Source organism: Artemia sp. Qi Xiang Cuo, chromosome 21 (genome assembly GCF_049724085.1).
Source record: "Artemia sp. Qi Xiang Cuo chromosome 21, ASM4972408v1, whole genome shotgun sequence".
NCBI lineage: Eukaryota > Metazoa > Arthropoda > Branchiopoda > Anostraca > Artemiidae > Artemia > Artemia sp. Qi Xiang Cuo.
Window position 1 is genome coordinate 42216347 of NC_142814.1, and position 27249 is coordinate 42243595.

Below are 27249 nucleotides of genomic sequence, written 5' to 3' on the forward strand. Positions count from 1 at the left end.
TTAATGCGAGCAGTAGAAGTTTAATAAGACCGGGTCTCGTACACCGTGCAGTAACAGCTGATACGGCGCTTTAATTTTACTCAAGATTGTGTCACAGGTGTATTGATAAAGCACGGTGAATATCTTTTTCCACTCAGCTTTTGTAAAGTGTGTATTAGCTGCTCTGGTGGCGGCCAACTGAAATGGGATACAGAAGGATAGACCCAAATGATCACTGCAGGTATGGTCGGAATCAACACCGACCCTTTCCATTAGTGGGAAGTTTGTTACCACGTGGTCAATGTTATTCGTAGATCCACTATTGTGTATACAGGTAAACTGCTGATCTTTGTCACAAAAAGATACCCCGTATGGTAATGCTGCTAGAAGAATGTCTGTTATTTTACAAGGTACAGATGGGTTGCACTCGAAATCTCCACAGATTAGAAAACGTCTGTTGCCGATTCCGCACAGGAGTCTGCTTAAACAACTACACGCTTCGGCATAGCGTTTCTCAGAACGATCTTTATTCAGGTTTGTTGGAAGATATAAATTGATCAGGAAAAAGTTAGACGGCCCATCAAATTCCTCAGAAGTGTAATAGTCGCAGGACTTATACAGCCTACAGGGGATCTGGTCGTCCACTAAAACAGCGGTGCCGCCGCTAGGTCTTCCTCGCGTAAATTGTCGTTTAGCTTCATGCATGAAAACGGATTTGCGCGGGAAGGTAAGCAGATGCTCCTTGGTAAGCAGATGCTCCTGCACACAAATTACATTGTAATCGGAGCAGATTCCACTTAGATAGTCTATTTTCCCAGCGTTATGACCGTAGATGTTTCGGCAAAAGACCTTTAGCTTGTTCATTTTCGAAGCTGAGGCGCTTTGTTCTTAGCTTTTCTTACAGCTGGGCAGAACAGGCTATAGCTTGGGTGCTCGTTCTTTCCGTTGGGGCAGAGGGCACACTCAACACTGTTCGATTGACACGGGACTTCTCTTGTCGATTCATTGGGGCCTGCACAGCGGGGGCAGCAAGGTTGGTTGCTGCATTCTCGAGCCAAGTGTTCGAACGACTGACACTTGAAGCACCTTTTTGGGATTTCTTTAAACGCCGTTACTTTGAGATGGGTGTACTCAACATAGATACCTTGCCATATAGCCCTGTCACGTGATGATGCATCAGCAAACGCAAGTCGAACTGTCCGTGAAGTCCCATATCTTTTAGCTTCTGTGACATTGGGGTTACCGGCAATTATCTCTTCTGGGGTAGTACCCGGTGGAACGAATTTTGCAACAGCCATGAACTTTTCTTTCTGGTATTTCACTTTAATATCAGATATCTTGGATAACGAATCACTTAGGGCTTGAGCAGCAGAGTCCGTTTTGATATAAGCCACTAAGCCAGACTTCGTCTGCTGAATCCTCTGCAAATGCTTAGGGGTTATAAACTCCTCGATAAACCGTTTCTGATTTGAACACGACTCAGTCTTTTCAGGGGCTAGACCACTAATGAATACCCGACGGCCAGGAACGCCTAAAGTAGTAAAGTAAACTGTCCTGGAAGTTAGTGGTCTAATACCTTCTTCGATATTTCCAGGACGGTTTACTTTACTACTTTAGCTGTTCCTGGCCGTTCCTGGCTAAAGTAGTAAAGTAAATCGTCCTGGAAATATCGAAGAGGGTATTCAACTAAATCAACAGACACTATTTGCATCCAGGTTGTCAAAAAGACGTATCTGCATTATCTGAAGTAAGTCTTAGGGTATAAACTAAAAGCTTAAGGACCTAGCTTAAACTATGAATGGACAATAGATGGGGAAATCAAAGAAAAATGTACTTACATTACTGTGAAATGTTCTTTTTTATGTTGATCTGATTAAAATTTCAGGCCGTGATTGCATTAATTAACTTCTCAGCACCAAGGGAACCCCAACTGGGAATATATCTGGCTGTATTGATTCTTGAAACGCTATTTTTTTTTTTTTTTGAAACAACAAATCAGAAATGTTTTTCATAAATGAGCTCAAAACACCTTTATGATGGCAAATTATCGGTATATATATTCGCCGGTACTGAACTTCGTTGAAACATGCCTAAGGCATCAGGATATTACGAAAGATTCAGTAATCAGCACTGGAGTTAAGTTCTATACTCGTGAACAAATTCGTGAAGCGCATGAAGAGTTGAATAATATTGTGGATGCATACAATCTGTTGAAAGATAGAAGGTCCCAAATTGGCCAGAAAGACCAGAAAATAATTTGCACTTTACTTAAAAAAAAAAAAAAAAAAAACGTGTATTGTCAGTTTGATATACATATTGTGATATATATTCCTTATAGTTTTAATACTTCTTTATTTGTTGAGGTCAAAAAAGTGAAAAAATTTAAAATGTATTATGTTTTCAGTAAAGTGCAAATTGCTTTCTGGTCTTGAGGAGGTGTGGGGATTGTCAGCTCTACTCATGCTAATTGTTGCTATTTTGAGTTTGAATAAGTTTTTTATTGTTATTTCTCTTTGTTTTGGGTTCAATTCATTTATTTGTGGTGATTTGTGGTAGTTTTACGCTTGGAAAATTATTTGAATTTATTTCTACTTATTTTTGGCTTAAGGAGGCCATGGGCATCGGCGAGGGGACAGGGGTGGGGGGGTCATGGCCCCCCTGGAAATTTGGGACTATACAGTAATTATAAGGAAACCAAAGGAAAAAAGCAGAACAGGGAAAAACCATGGAAAAAATGTTTGTTGCCCCATTGTTGGCTGCCTGCCAATAGATTTTGACCCATTATAAGGAAAAATACAAGTTTTAATTTGTGACTGAGTGACCCCTAACAAGTTTTCCACAAAAAATTTTTCTACATGCTTTGGTTGGAGCAAAAGAAAAAAAAAATTCTACATAATAGTTAATGGTAAGTAAATAACGATCCTTGTCAATAATGGAATTTTGAGCCTAACTATTGATAACATTTAGCCAAAGAATCGGCTTTTTATGGTGATCTTAAATATGTGTTAGCTTATTAGTAATTAGTGTAGTTATTAGTACACAAGAAAGTTTGCATAACCATAAATAACACAAGGAAAACAACTTAATAAGGGGCGATTTTGGTAAAAATATGCCGTCAACTTTTGATTGCATTGCAAGAGTATCCATGGGCTGATGTATGAAGCCACAATAATCAGAAATGCTTCCCCTGGAAAGAATACTATATTTCTGTATTTTCCCCCTGAACGGATACATTTTTTGTGTTTTAATATCAATTTTTTTTTCCAGGAGTGATGGTATTTATTTAGTTGTCATCTTGAAAAAAATTTATTTTTTACAGTTATGAAGTTTAAAGGTGTCAAATATGCTGGCTTTTGGCATTCAAAATTAAATTAAAAATATTGAATTAAATATTTTTATTTGATTTTCTTAATCTTAATTTTGATGTTTTACTTATTTAAAAACGATCAGAAATTAAATAAAAAAACAAGTTTTTTCAACTAGAATTAAGGAGAAAGATGAAAACCTAAAACCAACAGAAATTATTACGTGTTTGAGGGGGTTCGTCCCCTAGTCAATACCTCGCTCTTTACGCTAATTTTTTTAGTACTTTCAAAAGAGCTATCTAGTCTAATTATACAGGCTTTATGACTAAGGGATTTGTGATTCGAACAAGATTTGAACTTTAGCGTAATATTTGAACCCATAATACACAAGTAACAAAACTCCTTCCCCTACAAAAATTAAAAAAATAACACTCAAATAAAATTCTCAAATTTGGAAAGCCTTCTTTTCTCCGGGGGTGGGGGGGGGGGGGGGGAGGGCATTTTTTGGGGAGTTAAACACCCCCCCCATTCACTGTATTCATTTATGTTATTTTACTGTGTTCATGACTGTATATTTGGCTTTAAAATACACTTATTTGTCTATCTATCTAATATGCAGAATAATTGTACCAAACACATTTTGCATGCAGACCCGTTATGCTTACCCCCCCCCCTAATGTGCAAATCTATAGCGCAAATTCATTCTAAAGTAACGAAGAAACTAACAAAAAAACCGGCGTGTTCTCGAATCAAACAGTTCGTGGTAACGAACTGTAAGTAAGGAGCGACCCGGCTCAATGGTAACCGAAACTCTAGAAAACGATACCAATAGATACATCAAAAGAATCAGATTTCAATGCTGATTTCAAATATATAACTTTTATTAAGTTTAGTGCTACTCATCAAAAGTTACGCGCCTGAGAAAATTTGGCTGATTTTCAAAAAAGGGGAAAAGCCCCCCTAAAAGCTATAGAACCTTAATGAAAATCACACCATCATATTCAGCGTATCAGAGAACCCTATTGTAGAGGTTTCAAGCTCCTATCTACAAAAATGTGGAATTTTGCACTTTTTGCCAGAAGAAAGATCACGGATGCGTGTTTATTTGTTTTTTGTTTGTTTTTTCTTTCCCAGGGGTGATCGTATCGACCCAGTGGTCCTAGAATATTTTGGGAGGGCTCATTGGAACGGAAATTAAAAGTTCTAGTGCTCTTTTTAAGTGACAAAAAAATGGAGGGCAACTAGGCCCCTTTCCACGCTTATTTTTTCCCCAAAGTCTTCTGATAAAAATTTTTAGATAACTATTTTGTTCAGTATGGTCAAAAATATGATAACTATGTCTTTTAGGATGACTTAATCCCCCAAATTCCCCGGGGGGAGGGCTAAAAGTTATGAACTTTACCCAATGTTAACATAGTATTGGTTATTGGGAAGTATACAGACGTTTTCAGGAGGGTTTTTTTCTGGTAGTGGGGGGGGGGGGTCGGGGGTAATGTTGAAGGATCGGTCCATGAAGGAAGTTTTCATGGGGAAAGGGAAATTGCCATGAAGGGGGCGCCGGACTTGCCAGCATTATTTATTGGTTATTTGGAAGTATACAGACATTTTCAGGAAGGATTTTTTTTCTGGAGGGGGGGGGCTGGAGGAGAGGGGTACTCGGGAGAATCTGTCCGTGGAGGATGTTTCTTTGGGGTAAGGGACATTTTTATGAAGGGGGTGCCGGATTTCCAAGCATTATTTAAAAAACGATCAGAAATTAAATTAAACAAAAAACAAGTTTTTTCAACTGAAAATAAGAAGCAACATTAGATCTTAAAACGAACAGAAATTATTACGTATATGAGGGGGGGCACCCCCAAGCCAATACCTCGCTCTTTACGCTACCGTTATTTTTAGTGATTTCAAAAGAGCTATCTATTCTAATTAAACGGCCTTTGTGATTCAGGGGTTTGGGAATTAAATTTTTTTTAACTTTTAACTTAAAGTGCGGGGTATTTACTAAGGGGAGAACCCCCTTACATAAATAATGCCGTATCTCTAATAAAAAAAACAATAAAAAAAAAACAAGCGATACGGCTCAATAGTAATTAAAACTTTCAAAAACCGAATTTTGATTTCAGTGAATGATCAAAAGAATGGGCTAATAATGCTTATTCTAAATATATAAATTTTATTAAGTTTAGTATTACTCATCAAAGGCTACGAGCCTGAGAAAATTTACCCGATTTTTTAAAGAGGGGGGAAACATCCCCTACAAGTGAAAGAATTTTAATGAAAATCACACCGTCAGATTCAGCGTATCAGAAAACCCTATTACATAGATTTCAAGCTCATATCTGCAAACATCTGCAACTTTGTATTTTTTGCCAGAAGAAAAATATACGAATATAGAAGTTAGTTACGTAAGTTAATTTGTAAATTACGTCATAACCAAATTTAGAGACATCCATTTAACAAAAGAAAAGTAAAATTTTTATGCAAATTCTGTTTACTTATTCAATGACGGTAAGCCAAAATAAAAGCTGCATTAACTAAAAACCGATCAAAAATTAAATAAAAAAAAATTTTTTTAAACTGAAAGTAAGGAGCGACATTAAAACTTAAAACGAACAGAAATTATTCCGTATTTGAAAGGGGCTGTCCCCTCCTCAACGCCTCGCTCTTTACGCTAAAGTTAGACTCTGTCTCACAACTTTGTTTTTTAAAACAATAAAAAAATTTAGCGTAAAGAGCGAAGCGTTGAGGAGGGGACATCCCCTTTCATATACGGAATAATTTCTGTTCGTGTTAAGTTTTAATGTCGCTCCTTACATTCAGTTTAAAAAACTTGTTTTTTTTATTTAATTTTACAAAGCGTAAACTTGAGTGAGTGGCGCATAATACACAAGTACCAAAATTCCTTCCTCCTATGGAAATTAAAAAAATAAAATTAAAATGAAATTCCCAATTTTTAAAAGCCTTATTTTCCTTTGGGGGTATTTTTTTTTTTTTGGGGGGGGGGGGTATTTTCCGCGGGGGGATATTTTCCGGGGTGTATTTTCCTTATGGGGTATTTTCCACGGGGGGGTATTTTCCACGGGGGGATTTTCCAGAGGGGGGGGGGTATTTTCCGGGGGAGGGGGTATTCGCCGGGGGGGGGGTAAACACCGGCCACCATTTAAACAAACAAGCGGTTATAACAACATCTGACACGATAAGATTCTTATACTAAATGATCGATCAATATTTGTCGTTACTCAAAGTTGTAGTATGATAAGGGTTAGAATGGCTTCAGCCTTATAGAAGTCCGAAATTTTGCAGATTGTCAATCCATTTATTTGAATAAGATTAGCTGTACCCATCCATACAAAGTTCTACAGTACAACTGTTCTTAAAATTTTTTGACAATTATTTTCCAAAATATAAATACCAAGCAAAATCTTGATTCTTAAGGCAAAGAACTGAAATAAAAAGCTTTGCCAATATTTGTTTTATTAGCCATTAAACAAATTGTCAACTAATACATGAAGAAAAATTTTAAGAAAATTCCCCAAAGCAGTTTTTCAAAGAAAACGAAACAGCAACATTAAACCAAAGATGAGAAGAAATAAAGTCAAATACTAAATCAAGCTTAAAATGACAAAAATAAATACCAATAAATAGATGAAATCTAAAAAGAAGAGAAATTACAATAAATAATCCAATTAAACTTATATAGAACAGAAATTACAACAAACAAGAGTACGTCTTTTAAAGTTTAAATGAAAAAAGTTAACAGAAAGTAAGGAGCAACATTAAAACTTGAAACAATCAGAAATTATTCTGTATATCAGCGGGGCTGCTCCTTACTTTACCACCGCTCTTTACGCTAGAGTCTTAAAGTTCTTTAAAAATGCCAAAATCAAAAGCCCTTGTGTTTGAGTAGTCTTAATTAAAGAATCAGGACAAAAAGTCAAACTCTAGTTTAAGCAGCGACGGCTGAGGAAGGGGCAGCCCCCATCATATGTAGAATAATTTCTGTTTGTCTTAAGGTTTAATGTTGCTCTTTACTTTCAGTTGAAAAAATTGTTTTATTTATTTATTTTCTGACCGTTTTTCAATCGTGCCAGGAAATACAAATTTCCTTCCCTCCCCCTGTATAAAATATCAGCCTACAAATTCTACCCTAAAACTCGCCCCCTCCCAGAGAAAACTTCACTTTGGATAAGCTCTCCCCCCCCCCCAAAAAAAAATTGCGAATTGCATAATTGCGTAACATACAACCCTTTCCCAAAGACTATGGAGGGTCATGTAATCATCAAGGCTTGGTTATTGGACCTTTAACTGTGCTGAATCAAATGACTGTCTTAAAAATTTTATCGGATGTCTTTGGGGAAAAACAAGCGTGAATGGGGGCTATAGAAACCTACCATCTTTTTGGTCACTAAAACGTGCACTAGAACCTTTGATTTCCGTTTGACTGAGCTCCCTCCCAATCTTCTAGGAACATTGTTTGTATAGTATCACCCATGGAGAAAACAAAAAACTAATTTTTTCCGTTCGAATGAGTCTTCCCCGATGTTCTAGGATCATTGGTTAAATACTATCAATCCAGGAAATTAAACAACAACAAATAAATACACATTTGTGATCTTTCTTCTGCCAAAGAATACAAAATTCCGCATTTTTGTAGATAGGGCCTGTAAGCCTCTGCAGTGGGGTTCTATAATCTGCTGAACCTGATGGTGCGATTTTCATTAAGATCACTTGATCTTATGTTTCCCTTGACCTGTGGTGTTTCCCCCTTTTTTGAAAATAAGAAAAATTTTATCAGGTTCATAGCTCTTGATGAATAACATTAAAGTTAATGAATTTTATAATTTTGGAGTAATTTTAAAAAGTCAGTTCTTGGAAGTATTTTTTTTCCCGGCCGAGTTGCTCCTTACATACAGTTCGTTATCACGAACTGTTTGAGAAGAACGTCATTTCCGCTTTACTGAAAGAATAATACACTTTAAAATTTTTCGCTTTTATAACGTTAATAACTCTGGAAAGTCATTTATACTTTTCAGTAATGTTGGTTTTTGTGTTGACTTATTTTTCTTGTTTTATGTCTTGACAAATAAAAAGATACAGCTCAAAATAAAAATCGCTTTCAGCACAGCCCAAGTGACGTTCTGGTCATTAGAAGACACTTTTTTCGGGGGGGGGGGGGTGCTCTTTGGTTTAATGTAGCTCTTTGCATTTCTTTGAAAAATACTTTTGTGAATTTTTTTCTTTTTAATTAATATAATGATAAGACGCCATTAGTGTAATTTACCATACCGTGTAATTTTAAAATATAACACCGTGTAATTTTAAAATATAACATTGTAGACCATGCAGTCTGCTTCAAAATTATAGCCAAGAACATTACAGCCAATATAGCCAAGAACAATTTTATATTGGCTTATATTGCCAAGAACAACGATAACTGATATTGATATGACTGAAGAATGCAGAAGCGCTATATATTTGATATATTGATATATTTAATTAATTTTAACAGCAATTTACATACAAAAATTAATATGATTCACCCAAAACCAAACGGTTGACATGGGATGAATCAGGTAAAAAAACACATACATATAACGTCTTTTGAATTCACTATAATAAGAAAGAGAGAAAAGAAAAGAAAGAAAAAAATAAAACATAATAATAATACTACAGGGGCAGCAACTACATACAATATCCATGCTATGGGGTCACATTCACCAATCAACAAAGAACTAAAACTTAATTTAAATCAAATCTCCTCCAAAACAAACAAAACTAAAATTCATATTTGCTTAGTTATTTTTCTTTCAATTTTCATTTAAAATCACTAAAATTTTCTATCTTCGTCATATCATAGTCCAAGTTATTCCATAAATTTATACCCTTTATAATGAACGGCAACGCTATAGCGTTGCCTATAGTAAAGGCCAAACGGCTCCAATGTTTTATTATTGATTTTTTTTCCAAGAGGCACTTCATATGAAAGGGGTTGTCGTATAAATTTCAAAGAGGGCTCTTTCAATTGGAAATGAAGAGTTCTAGTGCCCTTTTTAAGGGTCAAAAGTGATCGGAAGGCAACTAGCTCCCCTTCCACGCCCACCATTTCCCCAAACACATCCAATCAAAATTTTGAGAAAGCCATTTGGTTCAACTTAGTTAAGTTCCAGATAAAAATTATTTTTTTAGGAAGACATTCCCCCCAAAGCCCTCAGGGCAAGGGTTGTGAGTTATTCCCTGATGGCATATAAGGTTTTTATAGAAAGCTTTGTCGTAGAGACTTAAAAAAGAACTCGTTCGATTGGAAATTCAAAGGACTAGTGCCCTTTTTAGTAATCGAAAGTGATTGGAAGGAAACTAACCTCCCTTTCACGCCCATCATTTCCCTAAGCACATCCAACCAAAGTTTTGAGTTAACAATTCTGTGCAACGTAGTTGAAAGTTCTGAAAATTATATATTTGAGGATGACGACCCCCCCTCCCCACACCCCTTAGGGCAAGGGTTGTAAGTTATGCTTCGGGGACAAGTGAAGTTTTTTTGGGAAGCGTTGTCGTAGAAACTTAAAAAAGGGCTCAATCGATTGGAAATGGAAATGGCTAGTGCCCTTTTTAATAGTCGAAAGGGATTAGAAGGTAACTAACACTTCTTCCACGCTCACCATTTCCCCAAACACATCCAATCAAAATTTAGAGATAGCCATTTTGCTTAACGTAGTTGAACGTTCTAGAAATTATATCTTCGAGCAGGACACTCCACCCACAGTCTTCAGAGTAAGGGTTATAAGCTATGCCCTGGGGGCATATATGGTTCTTATGGAAGGAATGCTTGCATAAACTTCACAGAGGGCTCATTTGAATGAAAATTAAAAGTTCTAGTTCACTTTTTAAGTGTCGAAAGACATCGGAGGGTAACCAGCTCCCCACGCCCTTTTTTCCTAAATGCATCCGATAAAAATTTTGAGATAGCTATTTTGTTAAAAATAGTTCTAAGATCATATAACAAAAACTTTGGTGTCGACACAACCACCCAGGGCCCGGGGGCAGTTGTTGTAAGTTATGCCTGGGGCATATATGGTTCTTATGAAAGGGATGTTCATATAAACTTCAAAGAGGGCTGATTTGATTGGACATTGAAAGTTTTAGTTAACTTTTAAAGAGTCAAAAGAGATTGGAGGGCACCTAGCTCCCTCCCCCTTCGCTCTCTTTTTTCCTCAAACCCATCCGATAAGAAGTTTGAGATCTTTGAACTAAAAATATTTCAAAGATCATATAACTAAAACTCCGGGGTGAACACAGCCCCCCAGGAGCCGTTGGCAGGCGTTGTAAGTTATGCCCTGGGGGAATACATAGTTCTTATGAAAGAGATGATCGTAAAAACTTCAATGGGGGATCCTTTGATTGTACATTAAACGTTCTAGTTCAGTGTTTGAGAGTCAAAAGAGATTGGAGGGCAACTACCCCCCCCCCCCCCTCACGCCCCTTTTTCCCCAAATGCATCCTATTAAAATTTTGAGAGAGCCATTAAGTTAAAAATTGTTAAAAAGTCAGATAACAAAACTTAGGTAACCCCCAGGACCCGGGGACAGGATCCCTCAACACCCTAAATGTATCAGATGAAAATTTTGAGATATTAATTTTGTTAAAAATAGTTCAAAGTTCAGATAACAAAACACCAGTGTCGACGCGGCCCCCCAGGGTCCGGGGGTAGTCGTTGTAATTTATGCCCTGGGGACATATATGGTTGTTATGGAAGGGATGCTCGTATAAACTTCATAGAGGGCTCATTTGATTGGAAATTGAAAGTTTTAATTCACTTTTTAAGAGCCAAAACTGATCGGAGGGCAGCTAGCCTTCCCCCAACTCCATTTTTTTCCCAGAGGCACTTCATGTAGAAAGGGTCTTCGTATAAACTTCAAAGGGGGCTCATTCGATTGTAAATCGGGAGTTATAGTGCCCTTTTTAAGAGTCAAAAGTGATCGGAGGGCAAATATCCCCCCAAGACCTTTCCCCCAAATACATCTGATAAAAAATTTGAGGTAGCAATTTTGTTAAAAATAGTTCAATAGTTCAAAAACAATCGCAGTAGGTTTTAGACTTTTACAGTGAGAGAAGGAGGCGATACCCAGACTCTTGTTTGCAGTGGTTTTTGTTCGTTTCAAGCTTGATTTGCATATTCAATTTAAGTTTCACTCGTTTTAAGATTTAACTATTCATTTACATAAATATCTACTGTATGTTTGTTTCCATTGATTGTTTATTTTATATCTGGTCGTTTTATGTTTCATTTATAATTCAATAGCCAAAATATTTTTTTTCGTTTTAAGCTTGATTTTCATATTCAATCCAAGCATTACTCACTTTAAGATCTATTTATTCATTTATATTATTACTTGTTGTATATTTCTGCTATGATGGTTTATTTAATTTCTGTTCGTTTTGGGTTTCATTTATTATTTAATAGTAATTTCTGGTCGTTTTGAGTTTCAATTTTAACAGGTATTTGTATATGCTGAGATAAGTTTAAAATGGTCTTTACTTTTCTTTGAAAAACTTATTTTTCGGAAAGTTTTTTTTTAATTAATAAAAGAAAACCTGGACCTGGCAGACACTATAGGTGAAGGGTAATAGTCATTCTTACCCGTAGTATTTTGGTCCTGTATATTCCACCGGCTATAAAATCAAAAGTTAAAACACTCCGGCAGCTGGTTCACATTATACCTATATAAAAAACACTAACATATAAAAATGATGAAGACCCACCGCCGGAAATATCCTAAGATCCCTATAAACTTCTCGAGCCGATTCTCTTTCTGATTTTCCTGATAATACTCTAATAGACTTGTTTTGAATAATTCGCACAGAATAACAATTGAAGAAAATGTACCCAAGGATACGGAAGAACAATACAAAGTATAAGGATTTATTAATGAAAAATAGAGAAGCCTAAGTATACTAGTTGGAAACATATATTTAAGTTTACGGATAATCCCCAAATTACACGATAAAATCCGGGTAAAGTTTCAATATAAGATCGGAAACTGAGAATCTCATCTATAATAGTGCCAAGATACTTTACTACCTTTTGACGAGCAATCATACTACTTCATATGCTATATGCTGTATCCATGGATAATAATTCGATGTTCTCGAAAATATGAGAAAAGTACTCTTAGTGGGGTTAACCTTTAGCTGATTCACTCTCAGCCATCTTGAAAATTCATTTAACGATTCTCTTACGTTCTCTAGGAACAACCTCTCTGACTTTGCGATCAACACTAAAGAAGTAACATCAGCAAACATAGGCACTGTAGCCGCACTATCCTTTTTGAAGATCTCACTCATTCTTGTCTCCAGTTTACTTACAGACTGTGGAAGATCATTCACAAAAATAAAAATAATAAGGGTCCGAGTACCGAACCCTGTGGAACTCCACACTCAATACAATTTTCATCAGAACCCATATTACCAATTTGAACATATTGTTTTCTACAAGACAAAAGTGGAACGTAAAAACGAATGAGCTGGGCCCCTAGTCCCACAAGTTTCACACTTCATTAACATAATATCATGACTGACCGTATCAAAAGCCTTTACAATACCTTAAAGTACAGTTGCCACTTTATATCTATTATCTAACGCCATGTTAATAATTCTTGTCATTGTCAAATATATATTTCCTTGCTCGGTAGTGCGATCTTGCCGGAATCCAAACTGTATAGGAGTAAATATTCTCTGGTCTTCCAGGTACTGATACATTCTGACCGAAAAGTATTTTTCTAGTATCCTAGACATAATGGGTAAAATCTAAATTGGCCTATAATTTTCAACATCACCAGTATTACCTCCTTTACGTTTTTGTATAGCTTTCGCTGATTTAAAACAACTTGGAAATACTCCTACTTTTAGACTGTAAACTTCTGATAAAGATAAAGCTACAGTATAATGCATAAGTACCGAAAATCCTGGTTTTTAAGTCTAGATAGTAAGTTTTATGGTTTATTCTAGATAGTTAGATTTATTCTAAGAAATGCGGTTTTTGATTTGATGGTGTGCAATTTAACGGACCTTGTAAGTGATTATATATTGAACTTTTGAAGCGTTTAGAGTTAGTTCCTGTCTTGTCTTGATGCAGTCAAGCTCTTCTATAATATTTGTTTTGCAGAATAAACACATAGTTTATAGTGACAGAGACTCTTCTACCTCTTCCACGAGAACCCATAACTGAATGATTCGGCTACGTTACCATAACGCTTATCAAAGTAAACCCTTTATCAGCAGAAAGAAAGGTTTACAAGATACTCATTAATTAATGAAACAAAAGTTGGAGTAATCACTTCCCAAAATGTTTTTATTGCTCTAATTGAAACAATATCTTCGCCAGGAGCCGAACCTTTCATCTAATTTTCGAACCTCAGATTCTTGAACTGGGAGAAGATTTAAAGACATTTCCAACTCCTTAGGAAGATGATTTGAAAAGTCTGGTCGCCTGGTTTGCTTATAATCGACTCTTTCACTTTCCATCCATCTGTCGAGAAATGGTTAGCAAATTCTTCACATATTTCTTCTGGATTTGTAAGCTAAATCACTTTGAATTTTTGAACTGCCCTTAAAGGAACTCTTTCTAAACCAGACTATATTTAGAGTCCTTCTTCAGTCCAGCTCCATCAAAACCCAGATTCTCCTTCTCATTAAGTCTGGGGCCCTCATGTACAGTTGCCAGCGTCTGCACCATTAGAAAAGGCTGTTAATATATAAAGTTAGTGTTTTCTTTGTATGTATATTTCCCTTAAGTTTGCAATTTTGCTATTCCAACCCAGGTTTAAAGTTCCTTTTCAGTCCAGCCCCCTCAAGTCCCATTTCCTCCTTCTTATTAAATTTGGGGCTTCCATATAATATTGACAAAAAGTCAAGTGCCTTCTACCTTTATCACTAGAGCTAATAGCGAACAATATACCTTTGTTGACACAATTTTATTGCTCGTTTTACAGGATCAAGGGACTGGCCACTATCTGGCAACTGTATACCTACCAGACCTTCCCTGATGTCACCCCGGGTGGTACATCTCCACCCAGTCGTGCTGCTTTGTCTTAACCATGATATATTCCGTGTCAAGAATGGCACACTTCGCAGCACGTCGTGCGTGAAACATGGTGTAGACAATTTTATAAATTGTACACCCCTCACTTCTTTTCCCTTGCTTATCTGGATGACTGTTTTTCTGTATAAATAAGCACCGTGGGACTCATTCTACATTAGTAGAAAAAAAGCTGATGTTTCTACGATATAGTTAATCGGCAGAAAAAAGGTATTCTTTATTAGCTTTTGGTAACACGGCTAAAGGATTACCTTCGGACAAATCCTTGTTTTCTAATAAATTTAAGCTTCATAACAACAAACGTATATATTTTTCGTATATTTGTGAGTTTGCTGATGACAAGCTTTAAGTGCTTGTCACCAAGAGAATTTCTTTTTTTTGGGGGGGGGATCTATTTGTATGGGTGGGGGAGAAGTGGATGGAAGGGGTAGGGGGTCTATTTGTATGGGTGGGGGAGGGGTGGATGGAAGGGGTAGGGGGTGGCTGGAGTTCTATTTGGACGGTGGTTGTTGCCCCTGGGCTGTTTGGGAGAAGGTAATTGTTTTTGTTTTTTTAAATTAATTTATAACTGTAGCATGTTTTTAGGAATGTTTATGTAGGTAATCGCAACGCGTTAGCAAAAAAACAAAAAAAAAATCCTAGTGTAGTGATTTATATTTGTAATGGTTTATATTTTTGTTTATTATGTTAAATAAACTCAGAGTCAAAATGTCAAATTGCTCCTACGGTATAGATATCAAAAGTGAGTTTAGAAAGATAGAGAACCCTTAGAAGATGGTTAGTAATGCCCCCAAACCTATTTCTTATGACTCTTGCCGATTTTGGGATTAAGTTTTGAAGAATTTTCAAAGACGCATAGGTGGAAGTTTATTCCAGGGAAGAGCGTCATTGCAGGGTGGGGAGGGGGCATACTCGAAAAGAGGTTAAACACAGGCAAATTACTCGACTCATATAACAGATTATATAAAAAAAAACAGTTTGAAATATTGAAATTTAGTGGTGGTGGTGGGGGAGGGATAGAGTATAGTAGAAAAAACTGTCAAAACACAATTACACTTCTTAGTCAAATGGGAATAGGCACACCCGGTCTAGGAGTCCGTTCCTGTAATCAAACTGACACATCGAGTTTGTGATGAATACCTGTACGGTATTAATGTCGGCTCAATGAATGCAGGAAGTGAGGAAATAGATACTTAGTCTAGAAAGCTAGGAAGTCTAGATGCTTAGTAAAGAAAGAAAGGAAGTTTAGAGGTGTAGCCTAGAGAGCTAGGAAATCTAGAGGCGTAGTCTAGAAAGAGAGGAAGTCTAGATGCTTAGTCTAGAAAGATAGGAAGTCTAAATGCTTAGTCTAGAAAGCTAGGAAGTCTAGATACTTAGTCTAGAAAGCTAGAAAGTCTACATGATTAGTCTAGAAATTTAGGAAGTCTAGATGCTTAGTCTAGAAAGTTAAGAAGTCTAGATGCTTAAGCCTAGGGATGCCACTGACGCAGCGATGACAAAAAAGAGACGCCGAAAAGTTATTTTTAATTATTTTATAATCAGGTAATACTAAAGAGAGCAGAAAATAATTTTTGAACTTGGATTTTTTTTAATTTGGGGTTTCTAGCTTGTTTATGTTTCTTGTATGAATTGGAGTAACGAGTTTGAGCTTCCCTAGCCTAATGGTTAGCAAGCTAGACTTGAAATCCTTTGTCCGCGAGGACAGGGGTTCGAGTCCTGTGTCGCTGATTATTTGGTTTGGAACTGGGGTTAGTGGCGTGACTCTGTAAGCTCAGCCAGAGTCGACCCAACTCTAAATGTGTACCTGGGGAAACATGGGAAAGTTAAACAGGAAGGGGGTGTGAAAGCACAGGATGGTGGGCCCCCAGCCCCTCCATTGCACTTTCTGGCTGAAGGACCATGAAAAAAAAATCAGCACCGCCGGTAGGAACTGTAAAGTTTGATGCCGTATTCTTTATATATTTTTTTTTCTCTAAAACTAAAATCGCACAATCGCTAAAACAAAATCGCAAAATAGGCTAAAGTGACAAAACAAAGTCTGGGTAGTTTTGTAAAACCATTTAAAATACTAAGAGTATGAGACGAATGATTTCACTTTCAGACGAAATTGTTTTAGACAAGCCCGATTTTGTTCAACTATGTTTTATATTATTATAATACCACAAATGGTATTTTTACCCGTTCTTACCTCTCCTAAGATAGAAATGAGGTACTAAATGATGGGATTTTTCGATTTTGATGTCATTTTGGTTCTCCCCGGACTTGAAATAATAGGAATCGACCTTTCAATTACATATTTTTTCAATTATGTGTTATGTTATTATAATACGACAAATAACACTTTTTACCCCTGCTGACCTCACCTAGGGTGAAAATGGGGTACTAAGTGTTGTGATAGCAGTAGTAGTACTGAAAAGGAAAATAATTCAACTTCAGCTGATAAAATTTCAAAAAACCCTTTGATTCACTGTCATGTGAAATTCTTTGGTTAAAATTTTCTATAAAAAATAGGGATATCAAACAGTTCGTGGTAACGAACTGTAAGTAGGGAGCGACCTGGCTCAATAGTAACCGAAACTCTAAAAAACGGGATTTTGATACCAATAGATACATCAAAAGAATCAGATTTTAATTCTGATTTCGAATATGTAAGTTTCATTAAGTTTAAGCTTACCCATCAAAATATACGTGCCTGAGAAAATTTGGCTGATTTTCGAAAAAAGGGGGAAAGACCCCATAAAAGTTAGAGAACCTTAATTAAAATCACAACATCATATTCAACGTATCAGAGAACCCTACTGTAGAGGTTTCAAGCTCCTATCTACAAAAATGTGGAATTTTCCATTTTTTGCCAGAAGAAAGATCACGGATGCGTGTTTATTTGTTTGTTTGTTTTTTTTTTTTTTTTGTTTTTTACCCAGGGGTTATCGTATAGACCCAGTGGTCCTAGAATATCGTGGGTGGGCTCATTCGAACGGAAATTAAAATTTCTAGTGCCCATTTTAAGTGACCAAAAAAAATGGAGGGCAACTAGACCCCCTCCCACGCTCATTTTTTTCCCAAAGTCACCCGATCGAAATTTTGAGATAGCTATTTTGTTCAGCATGGTCGAAAATATGATAAAAATGTCTTTTAGAATCACTTGATCCCCCAAAGTCCCCAGGGAGAGGGCTGAAAGTTATGAACTTTACTCAATGTTAACATATAGTATTGGTTATTGGGAAGTATACAGACTTTTTCAGAGGAGATTTGTGCGGGGCGGGGGGGGCCGGCGCGGGGCGGGGGCTATATGGAAGGATCAGTCCATGAAGGACGTGGTCAGGGGGGAAGGGACATGGCTCTGAAGGGGGCGCCGGATTTCCCAGCATTATTAAAGAAAAAGATCAGGAATTAAATAAAAAAAAACAAGTTTTTCAACTGATCAACTGATTGTGATTAAGAGGTCATTTTTAAAGAACTGGAAAAAAATTCGAACTATAGTTTAAGGAGCAGGGTATTGACTAGGGGGCGAACCCCCTAATATACGTGTTAAAATTTTATGAATAGAGAAGTTCGTTACGTAAGTTAATTCTAAGTTACGTATATTTATTACTAATAAAAACGTTCGTAAATAAAATTAAACAAGTTTCGAGAACGCCATTTAACCAAATATAATATGCAAAATTTGTTTTAATTATTCATGTACGGTGAGCCAAAATCAAAACCTGTATTAATTCAAAAACGTTCAAAAATTAAATAAAAAAAACAAGTTTTTTAAACTGAAAGTAAGGAGCAACATTAAAACTTAAAACGAACAGAAATTATTCCGTATATGAAGGGGGCTGTCCCCTCCTCAACGCCTCGCTCTTTACGCTAATGTTTGACTTTCTCACAACTCTATTTTTCTAAACAATAAAAAAACTTTAGCGTAAAGAGCGAGGCGTTGAGGAGGGGACAGCCCCCTTCATATACGGAATAATTTCTGTTCGTTTTAAGTTTTAATGTCGCTCCTTACTTTCAGTTTAAAAAACTTGTTTTTTTTATTTAATTATTATAGAGATGATATGCTATGTTATTAAGTAAAACTAAATAACTCCTAGTACATTTTAATTGGATTAATTAAAAAAAAATTCCCATAAAGAAGTCTCTCAAAGAAAGGTAAAGAGCCATATTAAACTTAAGGCGAGCAGAAATAGAGTCGTATAATAACTCAAGCTTAAAATGACCAGAAATTACTATCAAAGAATAAATGAACCCAAAGCGAACAGAAATAAAAATAATTAATCATATCAAACACAAAGATTACACATACTGCTGACGAAATAAATCGGAAACGAGCAAGAATTAAATTTAATATTCAAGTCAAACTTAAAACGAACATAATTTACAACAAATAGGGTCCCTCTCCCTTCCTTTGGCTACTTCTCCCTCCGCTAGCAATAGAAGTTCCAAGGCCTATTGCATTATTTACCTTTTATTGCAAACCTTTTGTGTTTTGAACAGTGGGCTTTAGTTATTTAAAACAACAACGAAAAAAAATAAATAAAAAATAAACACTGTAATTTCCAAGACGACTGGAAAAATTTCAAAAGAAATTGAACTGAATGTTTATTATATAATAAAAATAACTCCTGGGAATCTCAGCAATTCAAGATTTTCTTGAACTGTATTATTTTTCAATGTTATAAATTTACAAAATGTTAATAAATTATTTTGTTTTCAGAAAAGCATTTTCTAAGAAAAACGCTTTTAAGTTTTATAAGAAAAACAGACCTAATATGGAAAAGACCGTTTGGAGAAAGCATTGGCAGATCGAGAAGGGCCGGACGGACCCCGGTCCCTCCCCGATTTTTTCTGGTGCCCTCATTCCTTGGTTTTCTGTTTTTCACTTTTTTTAAATGAATTTGTCACTTTTGTCAATTATTGACACCCATATCACATTGGGCCCCCCAAGATTTTTCCTATTGACACCCTTGTCACATCACCCCCTCCCTCCAAGATTTTGCTCTAGATCTACTTCTGGGAGAAGGTTATTAATATATCACCATACATTATTACCTTGACAGACATTAGACACCAGGTAATATTGAAAAAACAATACATTTCGCGATAAGGTAAACAACCACCATATATCTAATAAGATTAAAATAGGGAGGGGGCTTAGATATTATATTCAATAATATACTGTGTATGACTTATTGCGTGATATTATTGCCTTCAACTCTATCATGAATCGTTTCATACGCATAGGACGGTCAAGAGAGTGGTGGAGGATGTTTATAAGAGGGGGGGGCTTTTGAATCATAAGCTAAAAAAGGCACAAATAGTGTCTAAACCGTTAGTTTGTGGCTTGCTTTAAGGAAACGAAGTCATAGATGTGTTCCCCTGAAAAATTAGACTAGCAACAATTTGTCAGCTAGATATAGTAAGACAAGTTTTCGTTACTACTCCCATTTTTTCTCAAAGTATTTTGTGTTATGACATTTTCACTGTGTAGATACTATATAACCAAGCTTTCCCAGAGAAAAATTTTTCTTGAATATCATTTACTACCAAAAGTCCTTGAAATTTCAGGTAAGCAACCGTTTTTTTTTTCTTTGTATACTAGCAGCTTATCTTCCATGAGAAATAGCTTCTGGAAATCCTTTCAGACATTTCCCCACAATTTTCCCTTCTTAGTACTAAATGTTTACTGAGAATTATTATTATTTTATTCTTTTAAAGGGCCTATGAGCTATCTCAGACCACGTAGTTCAGAAAAATTAGCCAAGGCATAGGCGTTGTAAAGACTGTGATACTTAGGAAATCTATATAGTGAAATATATATAGATTTGTGATAAAATGTTCAGAATTATTGCTGAAAACTTTTTTTTGCGGAAAATAATTTACTAACATGTATAATTTAAGAAGATAATACTGTGTTTCCTTACTTCTTTCCGCGGCCATCATCCTCCCCCTCCTCCCATGTAAAACTTACCCAGGAAAATCCCCCCTAGAAACTTTGCCCCCCCTCCATGAAAAATTCTACGATCGCCCCTGGAAAAAAAAGCCAATAAACGCACATCCGTGATCCTTTTTCTGGCAAAGGATACAAAATTCCATATGTTTGTATATAATAGCTTGAAACCTCTATAGTGAGGTTCTTTGATATGCTGATACTGACTGTGACATTTTCATAAGATCACTTCACATTTTGACAGTGACCCCCCTCCTTTTTCGAAAATAAGGCAAACATTCGCAGGCTCGTAACTTCTGATGGGAAGGATTAAACCTAATGGACTTTATATAGTTGGAACTAGCATAAAAATCCAGTTCTTTGTTGTACCAATTGTTATCAAAACACTATTTTTCAGAGTTTCGGTAATTATTGAGCCGATATGCTCCAATGGAAATAAAAAAATCCAAGGAATATCCAATAGAAAGCGAAGCCGGCATATAAGATCAGCTTATTACCGCCAAAATTGACTAAAAAGGAAGCTATTTAAAAATTGGCCACGGTTCGATTGTTCTTATCAACTCACGTCTATAAACTCTTCTTATCACGTCTATATTCTGCAATATTTTCAAAAATACGATTCTTCTGATAAAGTCACACTGAGTTACACAATCCAGACAACAATGATATTTGTATTTTGTTTTAAACCATGTGCAAGATAATTTGAATTTGACGCTAAAACCAGTAAACCAGGAATATTTTCCACCAGTGGCGTGGATTCGCTTATGGAGTCTATACAGTTCTCGTCTTCTCACTAATATCACCATGGATTCTTGGTAATTTCTCAGATAGAAAGCTAGGCTGGCTGTGGTAGAAAATAACATTCTTTGCAACAACAAAAACGAAATAAGGTACTTGGGCATTATATGGGCAGTTACAAGGAAATCGGTCTCGAAAAACCCGTTTTTGACGGGTTAATTTAATACACCGCTATAGAGTAATGGAATGCATAACGTTGTTTTCATTGCGTATACGATATTTAAACAGTTTTTTGGGGATGTAGGGGGGGGGAAGGTACCTAGGTAAAGTTAGGCTACGCATTTAATATATGCAATGCTCTACCGAACACCCCCCCCACCCTTAATGTGCAAATAAATAGCCCAAATTTGTTTATAAACTATTATGTAGTCATCCTATTTTATTTTATTTCATTAGCATTAACCGAACTTGACTTTTTAGAAATGCCCATATAATGCCCAAGTACCCAAAATAATTTCGGAGACCACATTGCCTTTCCATGACGATAGATAAAATTTCGAATTAAGGATAAAATCCTTTTAATAGACAGTGTTTCACAAACAGTGATAGAAATTCACAAAGATACCAGATATTTCGGTCACATATGCAGTCACCTTGTTTACATATGCAGTCACTATGACGTTTACTGCATACTACTGATAACGGTAACTGCATATGTGACCAAAATATCTGGTATCTTTGTGAATTTCTATCACTGTTTGTGAAACACTGTCTATTAAAAAAAATTTATCCCTATTTGAAATTTGATTTATCCACTTGGTCTTTAATACCCTACACTTTCCAATGAAATTTACTTTTGAAAATGCTCCCACTCCCAACTGACTATTACATTTATTCCCAAAACAAATCAATCTTTCCGAATACACATTCCCAAAAACATATTCCTAAAACACATCACAACAAATCTTCCTCTCACTTGCCACGTCCGCAGACATTGTCCCCTAACTCTTTTGATGCTTCGCACATACGCATTGAATAAAGCACGCTTTCATCTGCGCGTCCACAAACTAAACGTGAATATGAACCCTCTTTTTCCAAACATTACCAATATATTTTCTTATTTCCATAAGAGGCCAATAATCAGCCCTTAATTAAATGACCCACTTAAGACTTCCTTATTTAAACATGGCTTAAATTAAATTATTTTAAACAAAAATGTTCTTATGGAAGTAAAGACTGAAGTTGAAACTAGAACAAAAACTATTACTTCTTCGATTGCGTAAGATGTATCCACAGAACTAGCTTCGATAAGCTGACTCGTGATATTTTCCAGTATCTGAGGAATTCTAAGAACTAACACTTTTCTGAAAACACAACAAGACCTAGGATGTTCACTTAGGATCAGAAAATTCCATTAGTGGTCAAAATAGAGGCCAATTTATAAGTCTCTCAAAAGTCTTTCACTCGCCATGATATTGATTAATCTTAGTATACAATTATAAAACTCTGAAAAACTTAAGCAAGCTCGGTTTTCAGAAAAGCGCTACTGTTAAGAATTCTACAGATACTGGAAAATATGTCGAGTCAGTCAGATTCAGCTATTTATTAATTAACAAAAAAAAAAAAAAAAAAAAAAAAAAAAATACAATAAAACAAAATTAAATAAAAACTGAATAGCTACATAAAAGAAAAAAGTTCTGTGGGTGGCTCTATCTTATATCCGTCTTTCAAATTAAAAATATTCAATAACTGATAACTCTAAACTAATTTATTCTTTTTCATCAGAAAGTAACAAATAATTAATCTTCAAAAAAAGTTAAAACTTTTTTATCGTCATAACCTACCAAACTCCCCCAAACCTATTTCCCCGCCTCCCTGCACACCCTCCCAAAAACTCACAAATTTCAAACGACTTTTTCAATAAAAAAAATAAATAAAATAAAGAGCAGGTAATTTAAGCTACTTTTGTAGATAGATCTTATTTAATATGCGAAGCAATACTTAAGGCCGGCTTAGGTTTCACCGTCGCTCTTAGCTTCCATAAGAAAGACTTTGCTTTTAATTAATTTTTGCTCGTTTTTTTCAAGGCACATCATAAACCTTACAAAATTCAATTTTTTTTTTTTTTTTGTCAAAACACAGCGATATTTAGTGTCGATTTTACTGCCTACCTTGCTTAAACTTTCCCTCGAGATATGTGCACCTTTGTCACATAATTAGAATCAAAGGGGCATTTTATCATCGGTATTTTGTGAATTTGCACATAAGGAGTTCAATAAATGAACAATCTTTTTCATTAGGTCGTTTTTTAAGCGCGTATTTAATTTTTGCATACTAAGGCGGATGGGAGGGTATTATGTAAGAGGCGGAATTATAAATTTCTGGATAGGGATTTTTGGCCATGGAGGTTATAATGTATCTCCATTATTCTTCCCAGCCTTTGCAGTCCAAAAGGTACTATATGACACTTTAAGATAGATTTATTAAAATTAACTTGCAAGGGGTACGCAGAAAGAGGCAATAGCTTTAAATTGGCAATAACAAGACTTATAAACAAACACGGAACTCTTATCGGCATTCACGTCATATTTTAGAGCCATTTTTCAATGGCTCAAAAACTCCTGGTCGGTGTTTTAAATCCTGACAAACTTACTTGCTACCTCAAAACTTGCACTACCTGGCATTTTGACCCTCTTTTGGATGGTTTCCATACAAAATGGCAATGAACACCAGTCCGCAACTCCAGTTGGGGTTCAAACCAAGAAATTTATTTCGTATCTTGGAATTTGCATTTCGATGCAGTTTGACTCTCATTGGGCAAAAATTGATAGTTTGCGTGACAAAATGGCCAAAACATCACTTTCCCCTGGCATGGTCTCTTTGCTACTTGAAAGGCATGTGCTGACGATTTATCGACAACCTTGGAAATAAGTGTAGCATTCTCATCAAACTTTAAAGGCATTTTGCAGAATGGGTAGTGGTGGCTCAAACCACCTATTCGGGGCTTTGGTTTAGACCGTGAAAATTGAATGGCTACCTCTTCATTTTCATTCTTCTACTTTTAACCCTCTTTAGGCGAAGAAAAAAAATGTTTTATGGCACAGAAAAGCAGAAAACACCACTTTGCTGTTGTGTCTCATGATAGGGGCACAAAACTTCCTCTTAAGTGTTTTAGACTTTGCTGTGGATTGTCAAAAGCTACTGGAACTGGATAGGGTTTTAGACCATGAATAATTCCTTGGTTATTTTAGAATTTTTATCATCTGGCATTTTGATCCTCTTTGGGCCAGAATTGATAATTGTTGACATAAAATGGCAGAAAACACCACGTTGCTGTGGCCCAGCGTCTTTTGTTACTCAAAAAGGGTACTAGATTCCTTTTAAGTCAGCCCTTTTGTAACATTCTACGACTATTGGATAAGCATTATCACCCCAGATAAAACAGAAGAAGAAGAATAAAACAGAAAATACATTAGTATTTCCCATGCAAAAAAGTGATTTTTCTTGTTCTTCAAGGTCGGGACTGTAATCCTCGTGTATAGAGTTTTGGACATGGTAATTCTAATGGTGCACTTTTCATTTCTATTTCCATTCCATATTTCTGACTCTTTTTCGAAATTCCATAATTTTGTTTTTGGGATAGCCTTTAACTATTACTAATAACCGAAATATAAGCTACCACACCTGAATCAGCTTCCAATTGCAATTCGTTTCACCAGAGAGTTTTGCTTCAAACCCGTTTTAAACTTCCTATTACCATGGCCCGTGAATCGCTCTTTACCAGATTGCAGCAATAGCTGCAACCGTAATAGGTTCTTCCCTAGTTTCATTGACTTGACTTTGAATTTTGAAGAATCTGTAACTTACTTCTTTGCTGGCCATCTCCGGCTCTCTTGATCCTTTAAAATATTTTTAACCGTTTATGCCACTAAGTTTCATCCAAAAATGGAATTGTCATCCAAAGATGGTATCCTTGGGTATGCTCCTGTTGTTCACTACCTACGTGGGGAAATCAAGGAAGGCTGCCCATTCTGCACTCCCAAATTGAGTCTGATTGCAAGATTCCAGTTCAAAAAAGGTACAACTAAAAAAACGTACAATTTTACGTACAAAAAGGTACGTAGAATCTGAAATCAAAATAGAGTATTTTCGAAGTTTTCATTGTTCTCAAACTTCTTATTCTATTAATATTTGTTTGTTAACTAAAAATGACATTCAATATATGCTTAATGTCAAGGCCGTATCCAGGGGAAGGGGTTTTGAATTCCCCCCTCCCCCCGAAATGTTTGTCCTATTTGTAAAGATGTAACTAAATGCATAGTAAACAAATTTCTCATGCGTTTTTCTAAGTAGTTTTGTAACCCCCCCTCCACCGAAAAAATACCCCATCCCCCGAACAATATTCTGGATATGGCCCTGCTTCCTATTCACTATCGTGGTCAATATGATAACGCTCGAAAGAGTTTTAAGCCGCTAAGTACTTCAAGAGACTTGTTCATGATTTAAATCACTTTAACGCCCTGTTCTAATACTTTCCCTACGCACTTCAGTTTTGAACCACAGTGCATAAGAAAGTGTTACTAAAGCTTGACTTTTAATATCAGCCACTTTCTTAGAAAGCCCTTCAAAATTTTTCGCATGAAAGGATTTCAAAAACAGTTTTTCTATAGACATCCGCTCAATTTAGAACTGAGTAAATAGAAGGTGATAGAGGGAATTGTGGAATGCAAGACTTAATATGGCTCTCAAACATACCAATTTTGTGCGGGCATATATTTAGATGGGGCAGGGCCTTAGGATGTATACGTTTTTTCAGTGCAGTTTTCAGTTATTTTTGAATAATCACCTTCATTTGTTCTTTTTCTGATTTTTTAGTTTTAACCTCCATCTGAAATTCCTGCTTCCGTACCTTAATTCCTGCTTCTGTACCTTAAATAACATAATGTTACATTGGATTCCTGCTTCATTAAATATTAAATTCCTGCTTCAATGTTACATTAAATAATCTTCTGCTTCTGTACCTTAATTCCTGCTTCTGTACCTTAAATAACATAATGTTACATTAGATTGCTGCTTCATTAAATATTAGATTCCTGCTTCAATGTTACATTAAATAACATTAGATTCCTGCTTCTGTACCTTAAATAGCATAATGTTACAAAGATAGTATTAGGGGGTCCCCTTTCCTAATATCATAAAACAATTCCTTGACTAGTAACTTCTGATTGGTAATTCTAAACTAAAGAAATTGAAATTTGGAATCAACATATCATTTTGGTAAAAAATATTTTGTCACTTTTTAGATAATTGCAAAGCCGTTTGCTAAGCTGCTCTCCAAGATCAGAGAGATGATCTAGATTAGGAGGATAGAAGTGCGATTGAACATGCATTGTCCTGCTGGGCCTTTCTTTTAATGCAGCTCAGCAAACTGTTTAGTTCAACAAACCAAAATTGTTTCAGACAAATAAAAGTGTCAAATGTTACATTAAACTTAACACTTGCGATATTTGGTCGTCAAGTATTATATCTTATTAATTTTTTTTATTTACTAAGGATGATATTCAGTCTCTTTTTACTATTCACCATCGTGGTCAATATGATAACGCTTCAAAGATTTTTAAGAGAATAAGTACTTTAAGACAAGAAAACTTGCTCTTTAAATCCCATAATCTGAATCGCTTCAACGCCTTTTTTCTAAACGTTAATAACGCACTTCAGTTTTAAATGACAGCGCAAAATAAAGTATTACAAAAGCTTGACTTTCAATATCTACCACTTTCTTAAAAAGTCCTTCACCAAAGTTCACGCATGAACGAATTTCAAAAGCGGTTTTTCTACGGCCATCCGCTCCATTTAGAACTGAGTAAATAGAAGCAGGTGATGTAGGACTTCGCGGAATGCAATTGAGTGGCAATAAACAATATAGGTACTTGTAAATCCAACAGTCCATAAAAATAGGGATATTTTAACAAAAGGGATCTGTACCTCTTTCTTTTTTACTACCTTATGTTCACTCAAAATATGTAGGGAAACTGCTCTGATGTTATGTCTTGTTTATTTCATTTTGAAACCACTTTAGAATACTGGCTATCCTAATTCACGCAAAAAGTGTGCCGACAAACTGGTTTTTATTATTGGAGATACAGGAAGCTATAGATCTTACTTGACTTATCATCCTGCTGGTGGTCCAGCGCAGAGAAAGT

At 35.8% G+C, this 27249-nt stretch overlaps 1 pseudogene; it reads right to left on the reverse strand.

Moving 5' to 3' along the window:
* On the reverse strand, window positions 1-24928 carry LOC148939573 (uncharacterized; annotated as a pseudogene).
* Window positions 24929-27249: the final 2321 nt, after the last annotated feature.